Genomic DNA, 24668 nt, shown 5'->3' with positions numbered 1-24668 from the left:
AAAGAAAAAATGGTATGGGTGGAAAAATGTTACATCAGCACAAAGAGAGGCTATAAACGGTTTGAAAAATGACAACACCATAGTAATTAAAAAATCAGATAACGGTGGCAATGTTGTTGTACAGTCAAGACAAAAATATATTAAAGATGGTATGCAACAACTTTCAGATACAGAGAAGTATCAAAGAAGCAATAGGATGGAATACGAACATTCAATTAGAACTTTTCAGGCACGCCTATTCAAACGGAAAACTGAGGGCCTACTTGAACGAAACGAATATGAGTATTTACTATGCAAATATCCAAGATTGCCTGCCCTATATTTGTTTCCAAAAATCCACAAAGACCCAGCAAATCCCCCTGGTAGACCCATTGTGTCTTCGAGAGGTAGCTGTATGGAGAATACTTCTAAATACGTTGATTCCTTTTTACAAACTTTTGTAACTAAACTTCCATCCCACATAAAAGGCACAGGTGATTTTTTAAGAAATCTTGAAAATTTAGAGTGGAAAAATGAATTTTCGCTCTTATCACTTGATGTTACAAGTCTTTATACTTGCATACCGCATGATTTGGGACTTGCAGCATGTAAACCTACTTACCTACTTCGTATTGCTTCACACTTCCCTTCTGAGCCGCTTTCCGTTCCATCACAGCTGGTGCTGATTGTGTGGAGAAAGCTTTGGCTCTGTCCCCGCCCCCTCAGGGTGACGCTCTAGTTCCCTCGTGCCTACATAACCCATGCTGCAACGGACGCGCAGCGGATTAGATACTGACGATCATTCGCGTTCACGCTTTCATCTGGTCTCCTAACTTGTAAGATACCTGCTTGGGAACTCCTGAATGCGCTTTTAAGCCACCTGTGTTCTACTCTTATGCTGCTATTTATTTCAGACCGATGGTGTATTATTTTAATGTATTGCTGTGTGCTGTGTAACTTTGAGGAATCCGCGCTGTTTTAAATCAGTTTTAATAGCGTTTTCGTTTTATTATTTGTGCTGTGTGTTTGCCTTTACTTACCTACTTCGTATTGCTTCACACTTCCCTTCTGAGCCGCTTTCCGTTCCATCACAGCTGGTGCTGATTGTGTGGAGAAAGCTTTGGCTCTGTCCCCGCCCCCTCAGGGTGACGCTCTAGTTCCCTCGTGCCTACATAACCCATGCTGCAACGGACGCGCAGCGGACGCGCGCAGCGGGCGCGCCGCGGGCGCGCCGAAGGCGCGCCTAAGGCAAGCCCGTCTGCGCCCGTCCGCGCCCGACCGTGCCCAGAGGCCAGGACCCCTGGCCGGTTAATATCTTACTCTAAGAGGGACTTGTTGCAGCTAAGACCTCCATCTCTGGGGACTGTCCTTTCAGCTCAGATGGGTAAGGCGCTGGCAGACGAGAATTTACTGCGGTATTCAGTCGATAAGCTATACCAGGTGCAACCAGCTGCCCCGCTGGGCCTGAAGACTGCCCTTTTCAACACAAGATCTCTTACCAAACACTGCCTTGAGGTCTTTACTCTGCTGCAAGATTCTGATGTGGACATCCTTGCACTTTCTGAGACTTGGTTGAATACGCTACGCTACCTGATTTAGTGGCTTCCCTCCCCCCTGAGTTTACCGTTCTGACGAGTAATCGCCGAGGTAACAAAAGGGGTGGTGGGGTTGCACTGTTTAGTCGTGGTACCTTTTCCTCGGAAAGCATTGTGGAGGAATGCCTGGACGGGGCGGAAGTGTTGGGCATTAAGCTTAATCTTACTTCGTATTGCCTGATAGTGATAGTGGTGTACCGCCCCCCCCAACCTTCACCTTTGTTTAATGATTTATTTTTTTAAATCATGAGTGATCTCCGGACCAGATATCAACATATCCTGGTTCTCGGAGATTTTAATTATCATTGGGATGTATTGCCAAGAGAAGGTGCGGCCAGCAGACTGGACGACGATTTGTCGTCCTTAGGTTTGCAGCAAGTTGTGAAATCCCCCACACATGAGAAGGGCCACATTTTAGATTTGAATTGGACTACGTCGGTGGCCAATCTGCGGGCCGATTGTACCCCCTGCAGCTGGTCTGATCATTTATTGGTCAGCCTTCTGCTCCCTCTTGAGCACCACCCTAAGCGAGCGCCAGTGGGGTGGAAATCGTTTCGGAACTGGAAGGCTTTAGACCCTACCACCCTAGAAGACGCCCTGAGGTTGATGTCTGCACTCAGGCCGGGGTCCACAGACCCAGATTTGGCTTTGGCTGAGTTTTCCACCTGGCTGACGACAGCCATAGATGCAGTCATCCCCATCCAGAGGACCAAGTCTCTGTACAAAACTGCTCGAGTCCCATGGTACACCTGTGAGCTTAAAGGAGAAAAACAGGTCCTCCGTCGGGCGGAACGACTTTGGAGGAAATCACTAGCCCCAGGTGATAAGGAGAATTTTAAATCCAAATTAGCCCACTATAAGGACTCCCTTATCGAAACTAAATCAGCTTTTTATGAAGACAGGATTTGTAAGGCTAGTAATAAGCAAAAAGAGATCTTTACTATTCTCAAAGAACTGTGTAGGTTGCCTGAACAGAAACCTACTTCCATTCAAGCCGACTGTGATAAAATCCAGAACTATTTCTTAACTAAAGTTGAAGATATTATGTTGGCAATTAAAAACACATGTGTCGCTCCGTGCCCATTACCAGTGGTGGAGGGGCCCTTTGATCTACCAAAGACCTCTTTCAATCAGCTCCCGCTGCTTGAACCAGGGGCCCTTGCCCGTATAATATCTAAGGTGAAATCAGGGTCCCCGGAGGACTTCTGCCCCCCTAAAGTGTTTAAAACGCTTTTCCCTCTGGTTGAGACCGAGGTCCTGGCCGTTCTAAACCTATCCCTTAGTTCCGGACTGGTTCCCCGGAAGTTTAAGGAAGCCATAGTACTCCCATTGCTGAAGAAAGCAGGCGCTGACGCAAAAAATCTGAAGAACTTTCGTCCTATTTCTCAACTTCCGTTTTTGGCTAAAGTCCTTGAACAGCACGTGCTCAGAGCTCTGACATTGTATACCGAGCAGCACAACCTACTGCATCATCGGCAAGCAGGGTTCCGTGCGCATAACAGCACCGAGCTGGTCATGCTTTCAGTTCTGGATGACCTGCGGCTTGCAGCCGATAGAAAGGCTCACTCTGCTCTGATCCTGCTTGATCTCTCAGCCGCCTTTGATACGGTGAATCATGGGCGACTACTTTCCCGTATGCAGCGGCTGGGAGTTACAGGTACGGCTCTCCAATGGTTTTCTTCCTTTCTGGAAGATCGCCAGCAGAAGGTCCAGCTAGGGGCTCTTATGTCCAAACAGGGCTCTCTGCCTTGGGGGGTCCCGCAGGGTTCGGCGTTGTCCCCCCTGCTTTTCAATATCTATCTCCAACCCTTGATCGAGGCCCTGGCTGGGCTAGACTGTCAGGTATTTAATTATGCGGACGATACTCAGCTAATAGTTCGCATTAACCACTCCTGTGATTCACAACGGAATGTTCAGAACGTCCTTAGGTACACCATGAACTGGATGACTCTGAACTCGTTAAAAGTAAATCCTGACAAAATTGAAGTCTTGGTACTCTTCCCAGACTCCTCTCCTTGGTCTGATTTGTTCTGGCCTCTAGAGTTGGGCCCTGCCCCCACTCCAGTACCTACTGTGAAGAGCCTAGGGATTATATTGGATTCCGGAGTGACAATGAAGAACCAGGTTTCTGCTGTGGTGGGAAGCTGTGTCGGACTACTGCGTCAGCTCCGGAAACTATCAGCCCTCTTATCATTCACTACCATGCAAACGGTGGTAACTGCCTCGGTACTGTCTCGGCTTGATTATGGGAATACAGTCTATATTGGGCTTCCTGGATCACTTCTGAAGAAACTCCAGGTGGTCATGAACGACGCAGCTAGATTGATTTTTAAGCTGCCACGAAAAACACATGCTACCCCTTTGCTGCGGCAGTTACATTGGCTCCCCATTAAACAAAGGATATGCTTCAAGGGCTTGTGCATCGCTCAAAAGTCCCTATTCGGTGAAGCCCCTACCTATATCAAAGACCGTCTGAAGCCCTACATTCCCGGTCGCCACCTCCGTTCTTCGCAGGCCAGTCTTCTTACCTGCCCCCGTTTCAACTTATCGACACTTGGGGGTCGTGCCTTTTCTGTCTGTGTCCCGCAGCTGTGGAACAAACTCCCTGAGGTGCTCCGAAAGGACACTCATCTACTCTCATTTCGCAGGAGGCTGAAGACTATGCTATTCTCTGAGGCCTTTGTGTAGGCTTACGGGATGGGGCCGTGTTCAGAGTGTTACCTTGTTTGTCAGTTGTCTAAATATTAGCGCTTAGAGACCTTGGGTGATTAGCGCTATATAAATTCAACAAACATAAACATAAACATAAACACTATCTGAATGAAAGATCTATCTCATACCTGTTGCATACAGAAATGTTGGTAGAAATGATGACCTCTTGTCTTAAACAAAATTTCTTTATCTTTGACGGCAAAATCTTCAAACAGTCCCTCGGTACTTCGATGGGGACTTGCTTTGCTCCTTGCTTTGCGGGTCTCTATCTGGGGTACTGGGAGGAGAAAGTGGTTAGAGAACATGACATGTTTAAAAACAAGGTAGTGAAGTGGGTAAGATACATAGACGATATCTTTTGTATATGGAATGGCAACAAAAGAGAAGCTAATGCCTTTGTTGAAAGTCTTAATGACAATAATTTCAATCTCCAATTCACAAGCCATTGGTCACAAACGAGCATTGAGTTTTTAGACCTCTCACTCACTATCCAAAATGATGGCCTAAAAAGTTCTCTTTTTAGGAAAAAGACAGCAGGAAATAGCCTTCTCCATGCACGCAGTTGCCATCCAAAGCCTCTTCTTAATAGCATTCCCTTAGGAGAATTGCTACGAGCTAAACGAAATTGCAGCTCACCAGAGAGCTATGACAGAGAAGAAAGAGTGATGACTAAGAGATTTTTGGAGAGAGGGTACTCCAAATCCATTGTAGACAAAGCAAAAGCAGAAGTTGCCAAAAGACCTAGGGAATCATTGTTATCTGAGAAAGAGAAAGGAAATGATGAAGGGGTTGAAAAAATCAGGTTTATTACCACCTATAATAACCAATCCTTGGAAGTACGTAAAAATCTGAATAAGTTCTGGCCAATACTACACACCGATAAAGATCTGTCAAAAAATGTGGAAATGATTCCGCAGAATACATACAGAAAAGCGAAATCACTCAAAGATACATTGTGTAGAGCCTTAGAACCGACAATTGTAAATACCCTAGGAGTACAAGGCTTTTACACGTGTAGAAAATGCAAGGCTTGCAAACACAGTAAAAACTGCAAAGAATGTACACTTTCCCCAGAAAACAAGTCATACAAAATTCTTAAACACACTTCATGCAACACAGATTTTGCAGTGTATGCGTTATTTTGTCCATGTAAGAAGGCTTACATAGGGAGTACCATACACAAAGCTAAGATTAGAATTTTAGAACATCTACGAGCCATCAAACATGGCGATAAGCAGTACCCCATAGCCCGCCACTTTTCTACACACCATAGTCAGAATAGTGATCTACTTAGCTTTTGTGTTCTGGATACAGTAAAATTGAATGAAAGAGGTGGAAATAGGGTTCAAGATCTTAGACCTCTGGAGTCTAAACTCATAATCCAATACAGAACTTTAGCCCCATAGGTCACAATTGTGATGAAGAATTGACAGTACATTTGGGGTGAATGCATGTGTTTATATGGAGTTTGTTTTTCCCCGTTGTCTCAGGACTTATCTGCATTGTAGAATTTAGAATGAGTAAAAAAATGTTTTTAAGTTTTTGTGTTCAAGGTTAGGATTTGTTAGTACGAAGTAGTATCCACAGGTTAGTGAATAATTTATAAGTTTTCTCTCTTTCAGATGAAAGTATTGGTCGACTATGAAGTAATGCAGAAGAACTAGAGTATCTTTTGGCCCACTTGGGCGCAAAACATGTATATTTTATACTGATAATGTGCTAGCATTCTTACAGCATGCCCACATGGGCAATATCGTTATACTGATTTAGTCAGTTTAGATGGTCAATTTCAACTTGCTGTGTGATGCAGGCGTTGTTTTGGTAGACCAAATATATTCATAATTTTTCAGTGTTGATATATGGACCAAAACACCAAAAATCGTGAAGTTATGATCATTAATTAATGCGTGTAATTTCTGACATCTAGTTCTCTGGTTATGTTGACCAACTAAATGTATGTGCAGACGAAAGGACAATTTTCAATGTGTAAAGTTTTATTGATGAACACAGCGGCTTCGTGTAGTAACGGAGAACCGTAGAGTCTGTTTTCGCTTTTCACTATATTGTGGTCACATGATTATTTAAAACACTTCCTGGCAATGAAACACTATACTCGTGAGAAAGGGAATCTATCCCGAAACGCGTCGAGTTGGTCGTTGTTGTGCTCTAAATAAAGATTGTCTGGCAAGCAGAAAGTTGTCCGTGGTTGCTGTTGGTTCGAGCAAGGAATGACACAGCGTTGGGCTTATATGTAGAGGATTGCCACCTCACCGCGGACCACCCCCGCAAGTGAGTAAGGGAAGGCTGATTACAGCGTTACGCTGTTGTTGCGGTTTTATATATATATATCTATATATCTATATATATATATATATATATATATATATATATATATATATATATATATATATACCTCAAAATGCCCAAGCATGCAGGGGCGCACTCACAGCAAGACACACCATCCGGCGTCATTAAAAGGAAATGAACACACAAGGATGCTCCTTGATTTTTTAATCGTGACCTGACGCGTTTCGAAGCAATAGCTTCCTTATCAAAGGTCTCAGTCAAAGTGGCAGTCTCAAGGTGCTCCGTACAAAAGGTCATAAGTAGACCCAGCTTGCTCCGCCCTCAGTGGGCCGTGCCGCCGAGTGCGTGTTGCACTCTGGGAAATGTAGTCCTTGCACGGAGAGATCAAACCTGTAGTAGGTCTTGGTTGACTGTCAATGCTAGACATCCATTACATGCCCTAAGTGGGCCCAGGAGCAGCCTGCATGCTCACATTGTTCCATCTTGCTGTGCCATACTTGCGGGTTGGAATCGTTTCCTCCCACGGCTTCCATCAAATTACCAGGATGTTGCTGCCCCCCGCGATTCCAACCTTGAGACTGCCACTTTGACTGAGACCTTTGAGAAGGAAGCTATTGCTTCGAAACGCGTCAGGTCACGATTAAAAAATCAAGGAGCATCCTTGTGTGTTCATTTCCTTTTAATGATGCCGGATGGTGTGTCTTGCTGTGAGTGCGCCCCTGCATGCTTGGGCATTTTGAGGAATAATTGTTAATCGCGGCCGTCCTGCCGCGGGGGGCAGCAACATCCTGGTAATTTGATGGAAGCCGTGGGAGGAAACGATTCCAACCCGCAAGTACGGCACAGCAAGATGGAACAATGCGAGCATGCAGGCTGCTCCTGGGCCCACTTAGGGCATGTAATGGATGTCTAACATTGACAGTCAACCAAGACCTACTACAGGTTTGATCTCTCCGTGCAAGGACTACATTTCCCAGAGTGCAACACGCACTCGGCGGCACGGCCCACTGAGGGCGGAGCAAGCTGGGTCTACTTATGACCTTTTGTACGGAGCACCTTGAGACTGCCACTTTGACTGAGACCTTTGAGAAGGAAGCTATTGCTTCGAAACGCGTCAGGTCACGATTAAAAAATCAAGGAGCATCCTTGTGTGTTCATTTCCTTTTAATGACGCCGGATGGTGTGTCTTGCTGTGAGTGCGCCCCTGCATGCTTGGGCATTTTGAGGAATAATTGTTCAACGCGGCCGTCCTGCCGCGGGGGGCAGCAACATCCTGGTAATTTGATGGAAGCCGTGGGAGGAAACGATTCCAACCCGCAAGTACGGCACAGCAAGATGGAACAATGCGAACATGCAGGCTGCTCCTGGGCCCACTTAGGGCATGTATATGGATGTCTAACATTGACAGTCAACCAAGACCTAGTACAGGTTTCATCGCTCCGTGCAAGGACTACATTTCCCAGAGTGCAACACGCACTTGGCGGCACGGCCCACTGAGGGCGGAGCAAGCTGGGTCTACTTATGACCTTTTGTACGGAGCACCTTGAGACTGCCACTTTGACTGAGACCTTTGAGAAGGAAGCTATTGCTTCGAAACGCGTCAGGTCACAATTAAAAAATCAAGGAGCATCCTTGTGTGTTCATTTCCTTTTAATGACGCCGGATGGTGTGTCTTGCTGTGAGTGCGCCCCTGCATGCTTGGGCATTTTGAGAAATAATTGTTAAACGCGGCCGTCCTGCCGCGGGGGGCAGCAACATCCTGGTAATTTGATGGAAGCCGTGGGAGGAAACGATTCCAACCCGCAAGTACGGCACAGCAAGATGGAACAATGCGAGCATGCAGGCTGCTCCTGGGCCCACTTAGGGCATGTAATGGATGTCTAACATTGACAGTCAACCAAGACCTACTACAGGTTTGATCTCTCCGTGCAAGGACTACATTTCCCAGAGTGCAACACGCACTCGGCGGCACGGCCCACTGAGGGCGGAGCAAGCTGGGTCTACTTATGACCTTTTGTACGGAGCACCTTGAGACTGCCACTTTGACTGAGACCTTTGAGAAGGAAGCTATTGCTTCGAAACGCGTCAGGTCACGATTAAAAAATCAAGGAGCATCCTTGTGTGTTCATTTCCTTTTAATGACGCCGGATGGTGTGTCTTGCTGTGAGTGCGCCCCTGCATGCTTGGGCATTTTGAGAAATAATTGTTAAACGCGGCCGTCCTGCCGCGGGGGGCAGCAACATCCTGGTAATTTGATGGAAGCCGTGGGAGGAAACGATTCCAACCCGCAAGTACGGCACAGCAAGATGGAACAATGCGAGCATGCAGGCTGCTCCTGGGCCCACTTAGGGCATGTAATGGATGTCTAACATTGACAGTCAACCAAGACCTACTACAGGTTTGATCTCTCCGTGCAAGGACTACATTTCCCAGAGTGCAACACGCACTCGGCGGCACGGCCCACTGAGGGCGGAGCAAGCTGGGTCTACTTATGACCTTTTGTACGGAGCACCTTGAGACTGCCACTTTGACTGAGACCTTTGAGAAGGAAGCTATTGCTTCGAAACGTGTCAGGTCACGATTAAAAAATCAAGGAGCATCCTTGTGTGTTCATTTCCTTTTAATGACGCCGGATGGTGTGTCTTGCTGTGAGTGCGCCCCTGCATGCTTGGGCATTTTGAGGAATAATTGTTAAACGCGGCCGTCCTGCCGCGGGGGGCAGCAACATCCTGGTAATTTGATGGAAGCCGTGGGAGGAAACGATTCCAACCCGCAAGTACGGCACAGCAAGATGGAACAATGCGAGCATGCAGGCTGCTCCTGGGCCCACTTAGGGCATGTAATGGATGTCTAACATTGACAGTCAACCAAGACCTACTACAGGTTTGATCTCTCCGTGCAAGGACTACATTTCCCAGAGTGCAACACGCACTCGGCGGCACGGCCCACTGAGGGCGGAGCAAGCTGGGTCTACTTATGACCTTTTGTACGGAGCACCTTGAGACTGCCACTTTGACTTAGACCTTTGAGAAGGAAGCTATTGCTTTGAAACGCGTCAGGTCACGATTAAAAAATCAAGGAGCATCCTTGTGTGTTCATATCCTTTTAATGACGCCGGATGGTGTGTCTTGCTGTGAGTGCGCCCCTGCATGCTTGGGCATTTTGAGGAATAATTGTTAAACGCGGCCGTCCTGCCGCGGGGGGCAGCAACATCCTGGTAATTTGATGGAAGCCGTGGGAGGAAACGATTCCAACCCGCAAGTACGGCACAGCAAGATGGAACAATGCGAGCATGCAGGCTGCTCCTGGGCCCACTTAGGGCATGTAATGGATGTCTAACATTGACAGTCAACCAAGACCTACTACAGGTTTGATCTCTCTGTGCAAGGACTACATTTCCCAGAGTGCAACACGCACTCGGCGGCACGGCCCACTGAGGGCGGAGCAAGCTGGGTCTACTTATGACCTTTTGTACGGAGCACCTTGAGACTGCCACTTTGACTGAGACCTTTGAGAAGGAAGCTATTGCTTCGAAACGCGTCAGGTCACGATTAAAAAATCAAGGAGCATCCTTGTGTGTTCATTTCCTTTTAATGACGCCGGATGGTGTGTCTTGCTGTGAGTGCGCCCCTGCATGTTTGGGCATTTTGAGGAATAATTGTTAAACGCGGCCGTCCTGCCGCGGGGGGCAGCAACATCCTGGTAATTTGATGGAAGCCGTGGGAGGAAACGATTCCAACCCGCAAGTACGGCACAGCAAGATGGAACAATGCGAGCATGCAGGCTGCTCCTGGGCCCACTTAGGGCATGTAATGGATGTCTAACATTGACAGTCAACCAAGACCTACTACAGGTTTGATCTCTCCGTGCAAGGACTACATTTCCCAGAGTGCAACACGCACTCGGCGGCACGGCCCACTGAGGGCGGAGCAAGTTGGGTTTACTTATGACCTTTTGTACGGAGCACCTTGAGACTGCCACTTTGACTGAGACCTTTGAGAAGGAAGCTATTGCTTCGAAACGCATCAGGTCACGATTAAAAAATCAAGGAGCATCCTTGTGTGTTCATTTCCTTTTAATGACGCCGGATGGTGTGTCTTGCTGTGAGTGCGCCCCTGCACGCTTGGGCATTTTGAGGAATAAATATATATATATATATATATATATATATATATATATATATATATATATATATATATATATATATATATATATATATATATATATATACTCATAATACATAAATAGTTTTGGCCCTGGTGCAACTGCATCTGCTCCACCATTTAAATCAAAGCCCCCTTTTAACTGCAATTGTGACTGCCTGTATAATAATAAAATCTATCTAACAATGCCTACAAAGTGCAAAGAAAGGTGCTGTTGCTTAAATAGGAAACACCACAAACATTCTAAGGCTAAAGCATCTGCTCTGCACAACAAAGTGATAAAAAAGCAAGCATTCCTGCATACTGTTAGAAGCTGTCTGCCTTTTCCCAGGGAAAAGATCTTATCTTATAGTTTAACAGTTCCTGAAGTCTCCACAGTGGATGGGGCTTAAAAAGTGTGAACAGCTTTAGTAGAATATAAGTATCGTAAATGTGTGCAGCCAGGGAAGATAAGTATTTGTAAACAGTAAATGCTGAGCAACCATAATGTAAGAAATAAATGTACTAAAAAAAGTGCCACCCACCAAAGCAGATTCGGATGAGCACTTTGGCCTTGGGAACTGATAAGAGAAGCCCCTTTTAAGATTTATTAAAAACAATAGGTTTCACAAGCACAGGACTGTGCCGGTGAAACCTAAAAATAGCTTTTTGTGCCCATGAAATAGGTCCACAAACAGCCAAATTAGCATTAGCAAAGTTATTAGATTTCACCGATGCAAGAGCTATTGCTTTGCCAATATATTTGAGCAATGTTGTACACCAGAATGGCTGCTGTTCAGTATGGTTAAAAGTTGGTGGGGTAAAGGAGAGTGGGGTAGAGTGGATTTTCATAAACTGGAGTTGAGTGGAGTGGATTGGAGTGGCATAGAGTGGCGTACAGTAAAGTTCAGTGGTGTGGAGACTGAGAGGAGAAGAGAGAAATGAAGTGTCCTGGAGTAGCGTACACTGTTGTGGAGTGTCGTGAAGGGAGTAGAGTTTCGTAGAGTGGAAGGGCATAAAGTTGAGTGGTGTAGAGGAGAGAACAGTATCAGAGTTCAGTAGAGTGTCGTAGAGTGGAGTGGCAAAGAGTGTCACGGAGTGGTGTAGAGCATTGTGGAGTAGTGTAGAGGGTGTTGCGTAGAGTGGAGTAAAGTGTTGTAAAGTAGAACAGTGTAGAGCAGAGTAAATTGCCATAGAGTGAAGTGGGGTGAAATGTGACGGAGTACTTGTTCATGGAATAGAGTGGAGTAAAGTGGCATGGAGTGACGTACAGTAGAGTTGAGTAGCGTGGAGAGGAATGAAGTGGAGTGTCATCGAGTAGTGTACACTGTTGTGGAGTGTCGTGAAGGAAGTAGAGTTTCATGGAGTGGAAGGGCATAGAGTTGAGTGGCATAGAGTACTGTTTCGGAATTCAGTAGTGTGTCGTAGCTTGGAGTGGCATAGAGTGTCATGGAATGGTGTAGAGCAAAGTGGAATAGCGTAGAGGGTGTTTTGTAGAGTGGGGTTAAGTGTTGTAAAGTAGAGCAGTGTAGAGTGGAGTAGATTGCCATACTGTAGAGTGGCTTGGAATGGCGTGGAGTACTGTGCCATAGAATACAGTGGAGTAAAGTGGAATGGAGTGGCATAGAGGGAGTTGCGTAAAGTGGACTAGTGTCATAGAATAGCATAGAGTGGAATAGAGTTCTGTAAAGTGGAATGCCATAGAGTGGAGTAGTGTGTGAGTGGAGCACAGTTTATTGGAGTACAGCATCATAGAATAGAGTATCATGAATTGGACTGTAGTGGAGTGAAGTGTAGTAGAGTGGCCTAGAGTGAAGTGGCATAAAGTACAGTGGTGCAAAGTAAATTGGTGCTGAGTGCAGTAGCATATACTGCATTGGTTTTGAGTAAAATGATGTAGAGTGCATTGGCAAAGAGTGCAGTGATCTAGAGTAGCAGAGAATGCAGTGGCATAGAGTAGAGCGGTACATAGTAGATTGCAGTGGCGTAGAGTGCAATGTCATAGTGTAGAGTGGCGCAGAGTGGATTACAGTGGCGCAGAGTGCAGCGGCGGCTCTTCCACTATGGCGGAGGAGCATCGCCCTCCCAAAATCGTCAAGAAAGGAAAAATAAAACAACACTTGTTTTATTTCTCCTTTCCTGTTGTCTTGGTGGCAGGGCCTGAGGGATAACAACACTGAGGGGAGTGATGTGTGCACTCCCTTCACTGCACATGACCGTTTGGCCGGCTGGCTCAGGCCAGCCATACCATCATGGGCAGTGAATCTCTCTCCTACCCCAGCTGCATTGGTGGCGTTGGAGAGAGCAGGCACAGAGTCCCAGTCTGTCATGGAGCGGTAATCAAGAGCACTCAGGCCAATCTTGAAGCTGCTCTAATGCGGTGCTGTGGCATAGAGTTCACTGGCATAAAGTGACATAAAGTAGAGTGGCACAGAGTGCTGTGTTGCAGAGTATACTGTCGTAGCGTGCAGTAGTGCATAGCAGAGTGGCGTAGAGTGCATTGCCATAGAGTACAGTGGCGCAGAGTAGAGTGGCGCCGATTGCAATGTCGTAGAGTAGAGTGGCATAGAGAGCAGTGGCGTAGAGCATAGTGGTGCAGAGTAGTATAGAGTGGCGTAGAGTGCGGTGAAACAGAATAGAATAGTGTGGCGTAGAGCGCAGTGACAGAGTACAATGGAGTAGAGTGCAGTTGCATAGAGAATAGTGGGGTAGAGGGCAGGGGTGCAGAGTAGATTGGCATAGAGAGGATTAGCATTTAGGGCACTGGCATGCAGGGGAGTGGTACAGAGTAGAGTGCATTGGCATAGAGTGAAGTGATATAGAGGGCAGTCTTGCAGAGTAGGGTGGCATAGAGTGGAGTGGCGCAGAGTGGTGTAGAGTGCAGGTGTACATACTGGAGTAGTGTGGGGTAGGGTGCATTGTCATAGAGTAGAGTGGAGTGGTGTACAGTACAGAGGCATTGAGTGGACTGGTGCGGAGAAGAGCACAGTGATGCAGAGTGGATTGGCGTAGTGTGGAGTGGTGAAGAGTAGAGTGCAGAGGTGGGGAGTGGAGTAGAGTGGAGTGGGGTTACATGGAGTATGGTTGGTATGGTAGCATACTGCCATTACATATAACACATCTTGAAGTTAAAGGGCTGTTACATTTGCACTCACATACAGTTTTACTGATAAAACATATACAACGCACAAATGGGGAAAAGTCATCAACTAAGGTGTTGATTTGATAGTCAGCACAGTTAATTTACAGACATTTACATTTTGATGTGAGCTAGAAAAAAAGCTTTCATGAGGCACTTCTCCAGAGCCAGCATGATTCTCACATAAGACCTCTCACTTTGAAGTCTGAAAATAAAAATAAACACTGAGCTCCCAGGAAGACACAGCTTGACATTTGACCTCCGTCTTTGAATGCACAGCAAATATGATAAATGAGAACAAGATTTAAAGGCCTGTTTACAGAAGTGATTTTGAGAAAGAATAAAGTAAACAGGGTTGAGACAACAGGAGGGATGAGCTGAACCTGGAGAGCCTAAAGCAAATAAAGTTAGCAAATAGAAAGTCAGAAATTTTGAGTTACAAACCACAAAGTCAATGGCAATCAACGACCAGAATGCATTCCTAGGTCAACTTTCTGAAAGTCCCCAAGATGTCTTTAGCAAACCAAACAGCTGCCCTGTCTGGTAGGCCTACGACCTAAAAACATTCCACACACTGACCTGTCAGGCCAGCCCTTCCGACATTGCCAGATTGTCCAATAGGGTAGTCCGCCCCTGTATGTCATATAGCATGACTGACAAGCAGGTAAATGCCCTTATTTGAGCGTTATTAAAAGCACACAGAGAATGTAAAAAAGCATTCAGCTTCGGCTGACTAAGGGGTGAAGGTGCAGTTGCGGTTGTTCTTTATTGTACATTAACTCAGGGCTGTTTCTACCATTAGGCAAGACTAGGCGGCCACCTATGGCGGCAAAAAGGGGGAATATTTTTAAATTTTAAATCATACTGCGTAAAAATTGAGCAAATTAGGGGAGAGGGGGAAGGGGCGGCATTTTTCAATTCTCGCTTAGGGCGGCAAAACACCTAGAAACGGCCCTTAGCTGTCTGCCATGGCTGTGCACAGTAAGACAGGGCAGATAATAGAGGAAAATTATACCATCTGTCCACCATAAAATTGGATCCTGCTACTTGTGTATTCAATCAGGTGGTACATTTCTGAAGCATCGCCCCTCACTTTTTCAGAGTGAAGCCATTTTCACCTGAAGTATTTTTGTCTATTCAGGAAATGCGCTTGCCGGGATATACATTGACAAGTGTAAACCTTGAGGCAAAATTAGTTGACTATATAATTGAACTATATAATTTGCATGTTTACAATGTTGGACCAGTTATGAACTTGCCACTGCTTTTTTTTTATAGAAAATTCATGCTATTGATATATTTTTTATTTCGTTTTGGAAGGAGTCAGTGGCATTGTAAAACATTTCAGTCTTTTGGGTGCCCAAAAAGTCTGCACGCCCTTTAATTTGGCATTGTTGTATGATAAAGTACTCTGTTTCCTCATATTTCCTCCAGCAATGTGTGCCAATAACTGTGCATGGGGTTAATGCACTGGCTGCGTGTAACCACAGGTGTAGAAGGTGATGTGGGGGAACAGCATGGCTGATGTAGACAATGTGACATGCACTGTCACAGCTCTAAACTGCAGCATTTAGAATTAAGTTGTTCTCTCAGGCTAGACTGGCATACAGAGGTAGTGAGCACAAGAGTACTAGTGTGTGCTTGAGTTCAGGATCTCGGTGCAGTGACAGCGGTGTGGAGCTCCCAGCGATGAAAAGAGGGTCTGCACTGCTAGAGCTGTTGGGGTAGCAGTGGTGCTGCAGGGCATGGTTGATGTACACATGCAAAGCCATGTGGAATTACATTAGAAATATCAATGGTCCAAAGACAGCCATTCTGTGCTGAACCTAAAGGTTTAAGAACACTTTGAAGACCTCCGGCTTCCTCCCCTAGACTAACAATGGCTAAGCTGTTTAATCTTATAGGAACCTACTGCTTTGCTGCTTAACTTTGGATCAACAACACTGAAGATCAATGACAAACCCTATGCGCTAACATACATCTTTAGAATGTGACTACATCTCCCAGAATATGCGGCAGAGCATTCAAGCAACTCCCAGCACTATCTGGGGCACTGTTGTAAGTGAGGCTTTTCAACTGCTGGCAGCATCGGATTGGCTGAGGGTGAGAAGGCGCCTTTACAAGGAGGATTGCAGATCCTGCAGGGAGTTTGAGAGTGCCTCTGGATCCGATGTTACCATCTGTGTGGACAGATGGTGCGGGAGCTCTTCATTGCAACACTGCCCTTGCTGCCTGTAACGGGGACTCCATCCCCCAACTGTCCTCGCGGAAGGAGCAGCGCGAGTGCACCAACGCGCCAGGAGGCTCAGGGCTCCCCCGGCGAAGCCCGGGCCAAGGGTGGGTCCATCTGCGCCCATCAGCGTCCGATAGAAGGTAGGCTTTCATCTAGAAGTCAGCATGGGTAAGCGCAAACTTCCTGTAGCGAGGACATGGACAAAGCTAAATCAAAAGTACCACGCAACTGCGCTTCCATTATATCTTACCTAACAACAGCAGTAGGGGCATTAACAGATGAGATTCAAAATGTTGAAGAACAGTTAGACCTGGAAGCAGAAGCAGTATCCAAAAATACCCTCCCCACAGCAGCACATGAATTCTCTGGCGCGATTACTGATACTAGTACAGTTGAGGAGGAGAGTGCTCCCATACAGGCCAAGCGAAGCTCATTAACCTCCCCACAAGATTTTACCGGACTAGGGAGCTACTCTATAAGGCATACATCTCTTCCTTCGAACATGTCCCCAAATAAAAAAAATAAGGAAAACAGGTGCGAAACCAGGTACAAAGCCGGGTACAGCTGATACTGATTCCCCAACTCAGGAGAGGAGCAAAGGAACATTGGCCCAGGAGGGTTGCAGTAGCAGAAGACCTTTTCCAACCACGTTTGGAGACATTTCTTGGGTAACTATTTGGGACATTCAGGGAGGACTTAATTACATGTGTGAAAAATGTGTTAGAAAGCATGATGGAGAAGCTGATACAGATAGAGTCCCACTTGGTTGATCTTTTGGACTCTATTCCTAGGGCAAAAGACAACAATGTTAAATATAACGTGCCTAATATTGCCCAAATCGCAAAAACACATTGATAAGGCGGCATCTAGGAGGGATGCGCGATCGAATACTTTACACCCTGGGCCATTACAGCCGGACAAGGTCAGCTCCAGCGAAAAATTAGAACCCAGACAAGTGGTTACCCTCCCAGATTATATGGGGTCTTACCCGCTGTCAGAATCCCCACACCTGATGGAGCCCAGTAAATCACCTACACATCGGTTAGGTAATAGATGCAGGCTTCATTTACCTCCTGAGGCCACCCCTTTGGTAGCAGTACTAATCAGCCCTGATACCCCTAGTATTAGCCTATTCTGCCCAACGGTCACATTTTAGTGACCATAATCTTGTAGATCTTACATTAGCAGGGGGTTTTAGGGTCATCCACAAATCAGGAAATATCGCGCCCATCCCCAATCTAAAACCAAAAGATCAAGGTCGCAGACTTAAATGGTGTAAGGTCATCCCTGACCTCTTTTTAAATGATTTATTAGAAACTGTTGGGAGTGAGATTGAACTCTGCCTAGATGCTACGAAAAGGAATGCAGAAATACTTATAGCATATGACAGGATCTGTAAACAGGTGGCCATAGCCCACACATATCCAAACAAGGAATCTCTGAATAGTGGAGAGAGGTGGTATGATCACAATTGTAGAGTTGCCCACCAGAAGCTACTAGCAGCGCTATAGCAAAAACCACAAGATAGAACCTCAATAGTTACACTTAGGAAAATGTATAAGCAGGCTATATGCATGCGAAAAACAGAAATCAAACAGGAGGCATGGAACGATCTACTGTCCTTAGACGTCATTAAGAATAGTGCGAAGTTTTGGGATATTGTCAATAAACCATTCTTTAATGACAATAGCGGTAGCACAGTTGAATGCAATATATCGGAGGAACAGTGGTTTAACCATTTTAACAATATATATAATTACTAGGATAACCAGGGATTTCCAGACACACCACCCACAGTTGAGGCTTATAGTATGGTTTTCACTGAAAAGGAAGTAGCGATGGCTATTGCTCAAATGACAACCAATAAAGCACCTGTACCGAAGAGTGTACCGGCTGATCTTTTTAAGCTGAATGTGACCCTCTGGTCAAATTTATTAGCTCATGTTTTTAATATGGCCTGTCGGTTTGGGCTGCCGAGATCCTGGTCCCATTCAATCATTGTTCCAGTTTTCAAAAAACGGCAGAGAGGAGACCCACGATGCTATAGGCCGATATCGCTGATCGATTCAGCAGTGAAAGTGTTATGGAGAGTGGTCCTTAGTAAGCTGACAGACTGGCTAGAGGAGCGTAATGTTCTATCTAACCTGCAGTATGGATTCAGGAAAGGCAGGGGTACTATGGACCAGTGCCTGAACCTCTATCTGTTAGCAGGGAAATATACCATTGCCAAGAAAGGGACAGTACACCTGGCTTTTATGGATCTGTCCTCGGCCTTTGACAGAGTGAACAGATCCAAATTATGGGCTTTATTACTTAACCCCTTCGCTGCTGCGGACATTCCGCTGCAGCGCTGGGGGGGGCAGGGGGGCAGCGCGGCGGGCCTGTGCTCATGACGGAGCCGCTCCGTCATGAGCCACAGTTGAGCTGTGCTCATGACGGAACGGTTCCGTCATGACTCCGCCCATTTGCGTTGTCGCCCCGCACAGGCGGGGAAACAGCGCCGCGCAGGCGGAGCGGCCGCCGGCAGGATTGTCATGACGGAACCGTTCCGTCATGAGCACACGACAACCGTGGCTCATGACGGAACGGTTCCGTCATGAGCAGGGAAGGGGTTAAACTGGGTATGGATAAGAACACTGTAAATTTTTTATCTGAACTGCACAGGGAACTTACGGCCACAGTAAAAATTGATCAAAGGGGCAATCTCACGCAGGGCATATGCATTGTTAGTGGAGTGAGGCAGGGATGCATTTTAGCCCTCCTACTGTTCACCCTGTATATTAATAATCTAGATGTTATATTGGGTGGAGCTAGCAGGATATCCCACATGTGGGGGATTGCCTGATACCAGCACTCCTCTATGTAGACGATGCTGCCTTGCTAGCCCGTACTGCTGTTGGCCTCCAATGTCTCAAACTCTTTTGCAGACTTCATGAGATCATTAGATTTAAGTGTGAATTTTGCTAAATCTCATACGATGCTTATGGGTTCTAAACCTAGAAAAATCAAAACGCATTTCTGTGAAGGAAACAAATTATCTAGGGTAACTACATTTTAGTATTCAGGGGTTCTATTTGATGATAGGTGCACATGGGTACCACAAAAGAAATGCTATGGCTAGATCAACGGTAGCGGTTCTTGATTTTGAACGTAGGTTAGGGGTGAAGCCAGTGCAAGCAATGCTAAATATATACAGAGCAAAATGTATTGCTATCTCAAACTATGGCTCTGAAATCTGGGGGCATAAGGAAGTTAAGGATCTTCAAATAGTGGGAAACAAGTTCTTGAGAAACCTGTTATCAGTTCCACAATCTACACCCTCCTATATTATTCACCAGGAAACCGGCACTGCTTTTGTGTCAGATTTGATTGAAATGGTCCCCTTACTCAAATGGATTATAATTTGTATCAACCCCGAATTAGAAATGAACTGTAAAATCATGCACAATTGCCTAGCCCTAGACAGAGTAGGTAGTATCCCCTTGGTGAGTTATGTAAAAGGCACAGCAATGCAATTAGGACGCCCGAGCTGTTTAACTTGCCAGATAAATTAGTGAAGGAAGATTTGTTGTGGGCCAAGAAATCTTACTTATATAGGACAAATATTGAAAGAGAGGCTAGGGAGTTGATGTAATCAACTGTACAAGCCCATCAACTATTGAAAACAACTGGCACTATAGAACCCTACATAGAGGTAGTAACTAGGCCCCATCATCGTTCCCTTTAATTAGATTCAGATTTAACTATTTGCATTTTTTATTGGCAGAACCTCAGGGGTGGAGAAAGGTGGATAATCTGGGCCCCTGCGATAATTTCTCCACCCAAGATACTTTGCACTTTATCATGTTTTGCAAGCATTATTTGCACTTACGCAAATGTTTTGTCCTACCAGTTTTAAAGGACAAAGGCTTTCTGCAGGCTAGACCTGCTTTAATATACTTACAGATGCTGAACAACGCCTGAGAAATCTCTAATATTGCTAGTTTTTTGTTTGCGGCGGTCAGAGAAAGGAAAAAAAGAGGAATCCTATGAATTGGCATGAGTAAATCCTCCTTTTCTCTGTTAAATAGTAATGAATTATATGTGGTCTTTACTAACTACCATGTTCTAGTTATTTTTACAATTTTGATCAGTTTAGTCTGTGTATCAGACGGTTTAGTATGTTTGAAAGATTATGTTTGCTGCTTATGTCCTATTGTTTTTAAAACAAATTTTTTGTAGTATGCTTTAATGGTTTTAATTAACCGAATAAAGTAATTTTGTCTGTCTGTCAGACTATTTTTGTGCCATCCAGCAAGAGATGGGGCTATAGATGAGACTTGCAAGATTTTTGGGGTATATGATCGAGGTATAAGGGAAGTTGCAGAGGCGGCTTGTCTGCAGAGTTTGGAACTGGGATGCATTTAGAGAGAGAGATAACGACTTCAGGCCGGGGTTTTACTCCAGAGATTTGTTATTTTTGGGAATGGAGTGTACAGTATCGAGAGAAATCTTGATCGTGCTGTGGATTGGGCTTCAGGTCTTTCATGGTGCAAGTGTTTTGGGTGTTACCCATTTTACGCTGGGTTTCAAATACTTTTTGTCCCTCTCCACTTCTCTCTTACTAATTCTGAGTCAATCAATGTGGAGGTTTTCAAGAGGACCTAGAATGGTTTACTTGTGGGGTTGGTCTGGGTGTGGCCATCTTTCGTGCTAACCCCTGGGTGGCCTTTGTGGGCTGTAGCTGGTGCTGAATGCTGGTGGCTCCAAGTATATGGAATTTGCAAAAGGTGGTCCTCATTGCTTGGGTCAATCGCTGATACATCCACCGATTAGCAGGTTGGATTACATGAGTGTGTGGTATGTGGTATGCTGGAGCCTTTTATGGGTAGTCGGATAGATTTTGGAACCTAATTTGGTTTGGGTTCTTGCCCTTTTCCGTGCAAACTAAACCACTGCACCCACCTCACTCTGCCAGGGAGTTTGTTTGCACCACCACTCTTTTCTCTCTTGTATCCTGGTTAATCCAGGGCTGCCAGTCCCGCCTTGCCACTACTTTGCAGATTTCCTACTTACAGAGTCACATTTATGCCCATGTCTTCATCTTTGCCCAATGCTTCCTATTCTGTTTATTCTGCTTAGCCTGTTCTCCCTGAAGCCAGATGCTGCATCCCTTTATCCATCTCAAAGTCTTAGCTTGTAGGTGGCTTTTCCCCTTCATTCCGGCACTGGCGCTTAGTACCCAGCACTCATCCTTCATCCTCACTTCTGTCTGGTCCTTTGGTGTCCTTTAAAGACCCAAGACCTAATGTCAAACTCCAGTTTTACAGCTATTTATACCAGCCCCAGCCTTCCCAGACTCTCACTGACACCAACCCAGAGATGAGTGAGATGGTGAGGGATGGAGCAGCAACACTCCACAGGGTAGGAGTCCTGGGCCGTTCTGCCAGGAAGGTTGGTTCTGCATGTTGGGTTTTCTTACCTTGAGCACATCACGGTTTAAGGGAGGGGCATCAATAATGGTATGTTTGGTTATTCAATGTATACACTATTATCATTATAGTCTAGGCAGGTGGTTGCTATTGCTACAGCTTCTGGTACAACCCGGCACTCAGCAATTAACAAGTACATGCACGTGCTACAACACAGGTATGCTTTAATTAGTTGTCACAGGGCCCGAAAAGGCCCTCAACATGAACATACCTATCTATAGCAATGCTAACGTCAAAATAATGTCACAATGATGTTATCAATAATGTCACAGAACATGTCACTCGAGATGTAATATGTGAGGTAATTAGCAATGCAGGGCCAGACCGGGAACACAAACCGACCCTGGCAATTGAGTCAGACCGGTGCGTGGAAAACACTGTAGCTGCTTTTGTTACAGGGGACCGATATTGCAGCAAAGCTGGAAAACTGGCTCCTGGTAATGAAAACAGTCCCCCAGGGGTCCAAAACCGGCTCCCACCCTGGCTGCCCAAAGGGGAAATGCCCTGAGTGCATGGTGAGGGTGTGAGTTATAGTTACTTAGATAACTATAACTGGTGAATTTCAGTGGTTTTATCAATTTAAACAGTATGCTTGAACTGATGTTTTCACCTAACTATAACGTTCCCTTAACCTTTGATTTTTTCAGTGAATTTTTATTTTTTTTAACATAAAGTAAGATGTCTATTACTGTGCGTGGCTTGGAGTTAAACGCCAACTTCTCCCACACTGCACAGGGCCAAAGGAGCGGGGTTGGGAGCTGGCATAGTCAAAGGGTCAGAAGACAAAACTATATAAAGAGGCAGGCCTATTGGCTTTATCAAGAGGTCTGCAGTTCGTTTCATACAAAGCTGACATTGGCTTTATCAAAAAGTCACCAATAGCTATAATCAAATGTATAATTTATAAATTCACACATTGCAATATTTACAAATAGTGATTGTTACAAAATAGTTTCAATAAAGCATATACAAAAAAAACTTTAAACATGCTTTCATTTTTCAGGCTAGAAAGTGCGGTCATAGGACTAACCACAAGGGGTCCCTGCACTCCAGATGAAAAGCATACAGCTCCAGTTTAGAGAGCTTTAAAAAAAGATGAGAAGATCTCCTGGGATTCTGAATTCAATGACCCAGGATACTTGATGTCATTTTGTTTAATGCTTTTGGGGAGGCTGAGCCACTGTGCTCCCTGCTGCAGCCCTCAAACATTACAAAAATGTTTGGTGGTGCCCCTGCTAGGGTAATCACCAGGATCCAAACTGTAATATTAAAAAGCCCTATAGGGCATTACCGAGCAGTGAATAATAGGCATTCGTTGTTTCTATAGGTGTCTCAGTGTCCACTCAGGGCACCCACAACATGAATAAATGTTGGGAACCACGGGGCAGCCCTATTGTCCATATGGCCACTGCCCTCTCCCCAGCCAGCACCCATTCTAGGAGCCAGCAGGAGCCAGCTTCATTAGTTGGTCCGGCTCAGATGGCAGCAGCTTTATTTAATACCCCCGCCAGGCGGGAGCAAAGTTATGTTCCCTGTCCAGGAGAGTATGAACAGGGAATACCCACACTCTACCAGGCAGGAAACAGCAATTTCATGGGACATGGGATCCCTAGGACACTTCTTTCATTAGTCCCCAGGGGATTTGGTCCCCGGGGCTGGTGAACGGCTCAGGGAGAGGGGCTCCACTCCCCACCCAAAAATGTCAAAGTTGACCACAACAGATGGGGTCCCAGAGGCCTCAATGAGGCTAGAGAAGGTGGGCTGCATGCTCCCCCCCTACATATGAATTTTAGCCCAAGAGGATAGGGTCCCTGGGGCATCTAAGAGGCTCGGCGGGAACACTGCACACCCCCTCCTCTAAATATGAATGTCAGCCCTGGCAGATGGGATCACTGGGGCCTCTACGGTGTTCAGGGGGAGTGTTGCACGCCTACCTCTCCTAATATGAATTACAGGCCTGGGATTGGGTCCCTGGGACCTCTGTGAGGCTTGATGAGGGGGACCGCAGGCCCCTTTTCCGAAAAAGAAATAATTACACCAACGCCCCAGTCCCTGGCCCACCCCTGGGAGCTTATTTATAAAAAGGGAGTAAGCTACACTTTTTTTTTTTAAAAGAAAGAGAACCTGGACCCGTGGATCAAAACAAGATATGTTTTTGGTCCCAGGGCGGGTTCCTCTGGGACACCCACCAGGCCTAAGGGGAAAGGGTATGCCTGCCCTGCAGCCTTTATATATTTTTTAATCATTTCACAGAACAGTGGACTGAGTCCCCGAGTCCTAAAATGCATGCCACCACATCTTTGTTGATGTGGTGGCGGCCAATCGGATTTTATCTTTTGATCTGTTGAAAGCGAGAATCCTCCACGGTGTGATGCATACATATATTTTAAACCTTAATTTCTCAAAAACTACGGAACGGATTTAGACCAAATTGCAAAAAGCACGCTTTCTGGACTAGGATCTAGCTTTCAGCCAAATTTGGTGTAAATCCATTCAGCCATTTTTGGGGTTTCACAGTTCAATTTACCTATGAAAAATTGCATAGGTAAAATTCTTTTTGAGATCCCCCTTTTTTTCTTGGCCCCCACTTGGCGGATCAACCTGAAACTATCTAGTAAAGAGCTGCGGTGGATGAACTTTTTGTTTGGAAAGTTTCATGATGATATGTCAAAGGTGCGAACGTTATTAGAAAACTAAAAAATGCTTTTCCTATGGAAACATGGTTCCAACTACAACTACCCAGTGGCGGGTTCGAGACAACAGGGGGATGGGGGGTCCCAAAATGCATTTTCCCCATACATTTTCCCATGGAAAAATTAAACACACCTGCAGCCAAAATGGATGAATAGAATTACACCAAATTTGGCAGAAAGCTAGATCTTGGTCAAGAAAGTGTGCATTGTGTTATTTGGCATAAAACCATTCAGATGTTTTTGAGAAATCAAGGCTCAAATCTTTGGAAATTTAAACCAGCAAAGGATCAGTAGAGCCACCAGATCTCGAGATAAGATGTGATTGACTGCCACCACAGTATGGTGAGGGGAGCAATCTTATGACTCAGGGGCTCATTCCCCTGTCATAGGAAAAAGT

The 24668-nt window shown here is 45.6% G+C and overlaps 1 long non-coding RNA gene across 1 annotated transcript in view; it reads right to left on the bottom strand.

The window, feature by feature from the left end:
* LOC146868127 (uncharacterized) overlaps positions 1-24668 on the bottom strand; it is a 124853-nt gene that overhangs the window by 25543 nt on the left and 74642 nt on the right. Inside the window, exon 3 of the long non-coding RNA XR_014962418.1 lies at positions 4415-4563. This is a non-coding gene — a long non-coding RNA (uncharacterized LOC146868127). The remainder of the gene's footprint in view (positions 1-4414; positions 4564-24668) is intronic.

Source organism: Triturus cristatus, chromosome 1_2 (assembly GCF_964204655.1).
Source record: "Triturus cristatus chromosome 1_2, aTriCri1.1, whole genome shotgun sequence".
In the NCBI taxonomy this organism is placed as follows: domain Eukaryota; kingdom Metazoa; phylum Chordata; class Amphibia; order Caudata; family Salamandridae; genus Triturus; species Triturus cristatus.
Note: the sequence above shows the minus strand (reverse complement) of the source record. Positions and strands in the feature narration are given on the sequence as shown.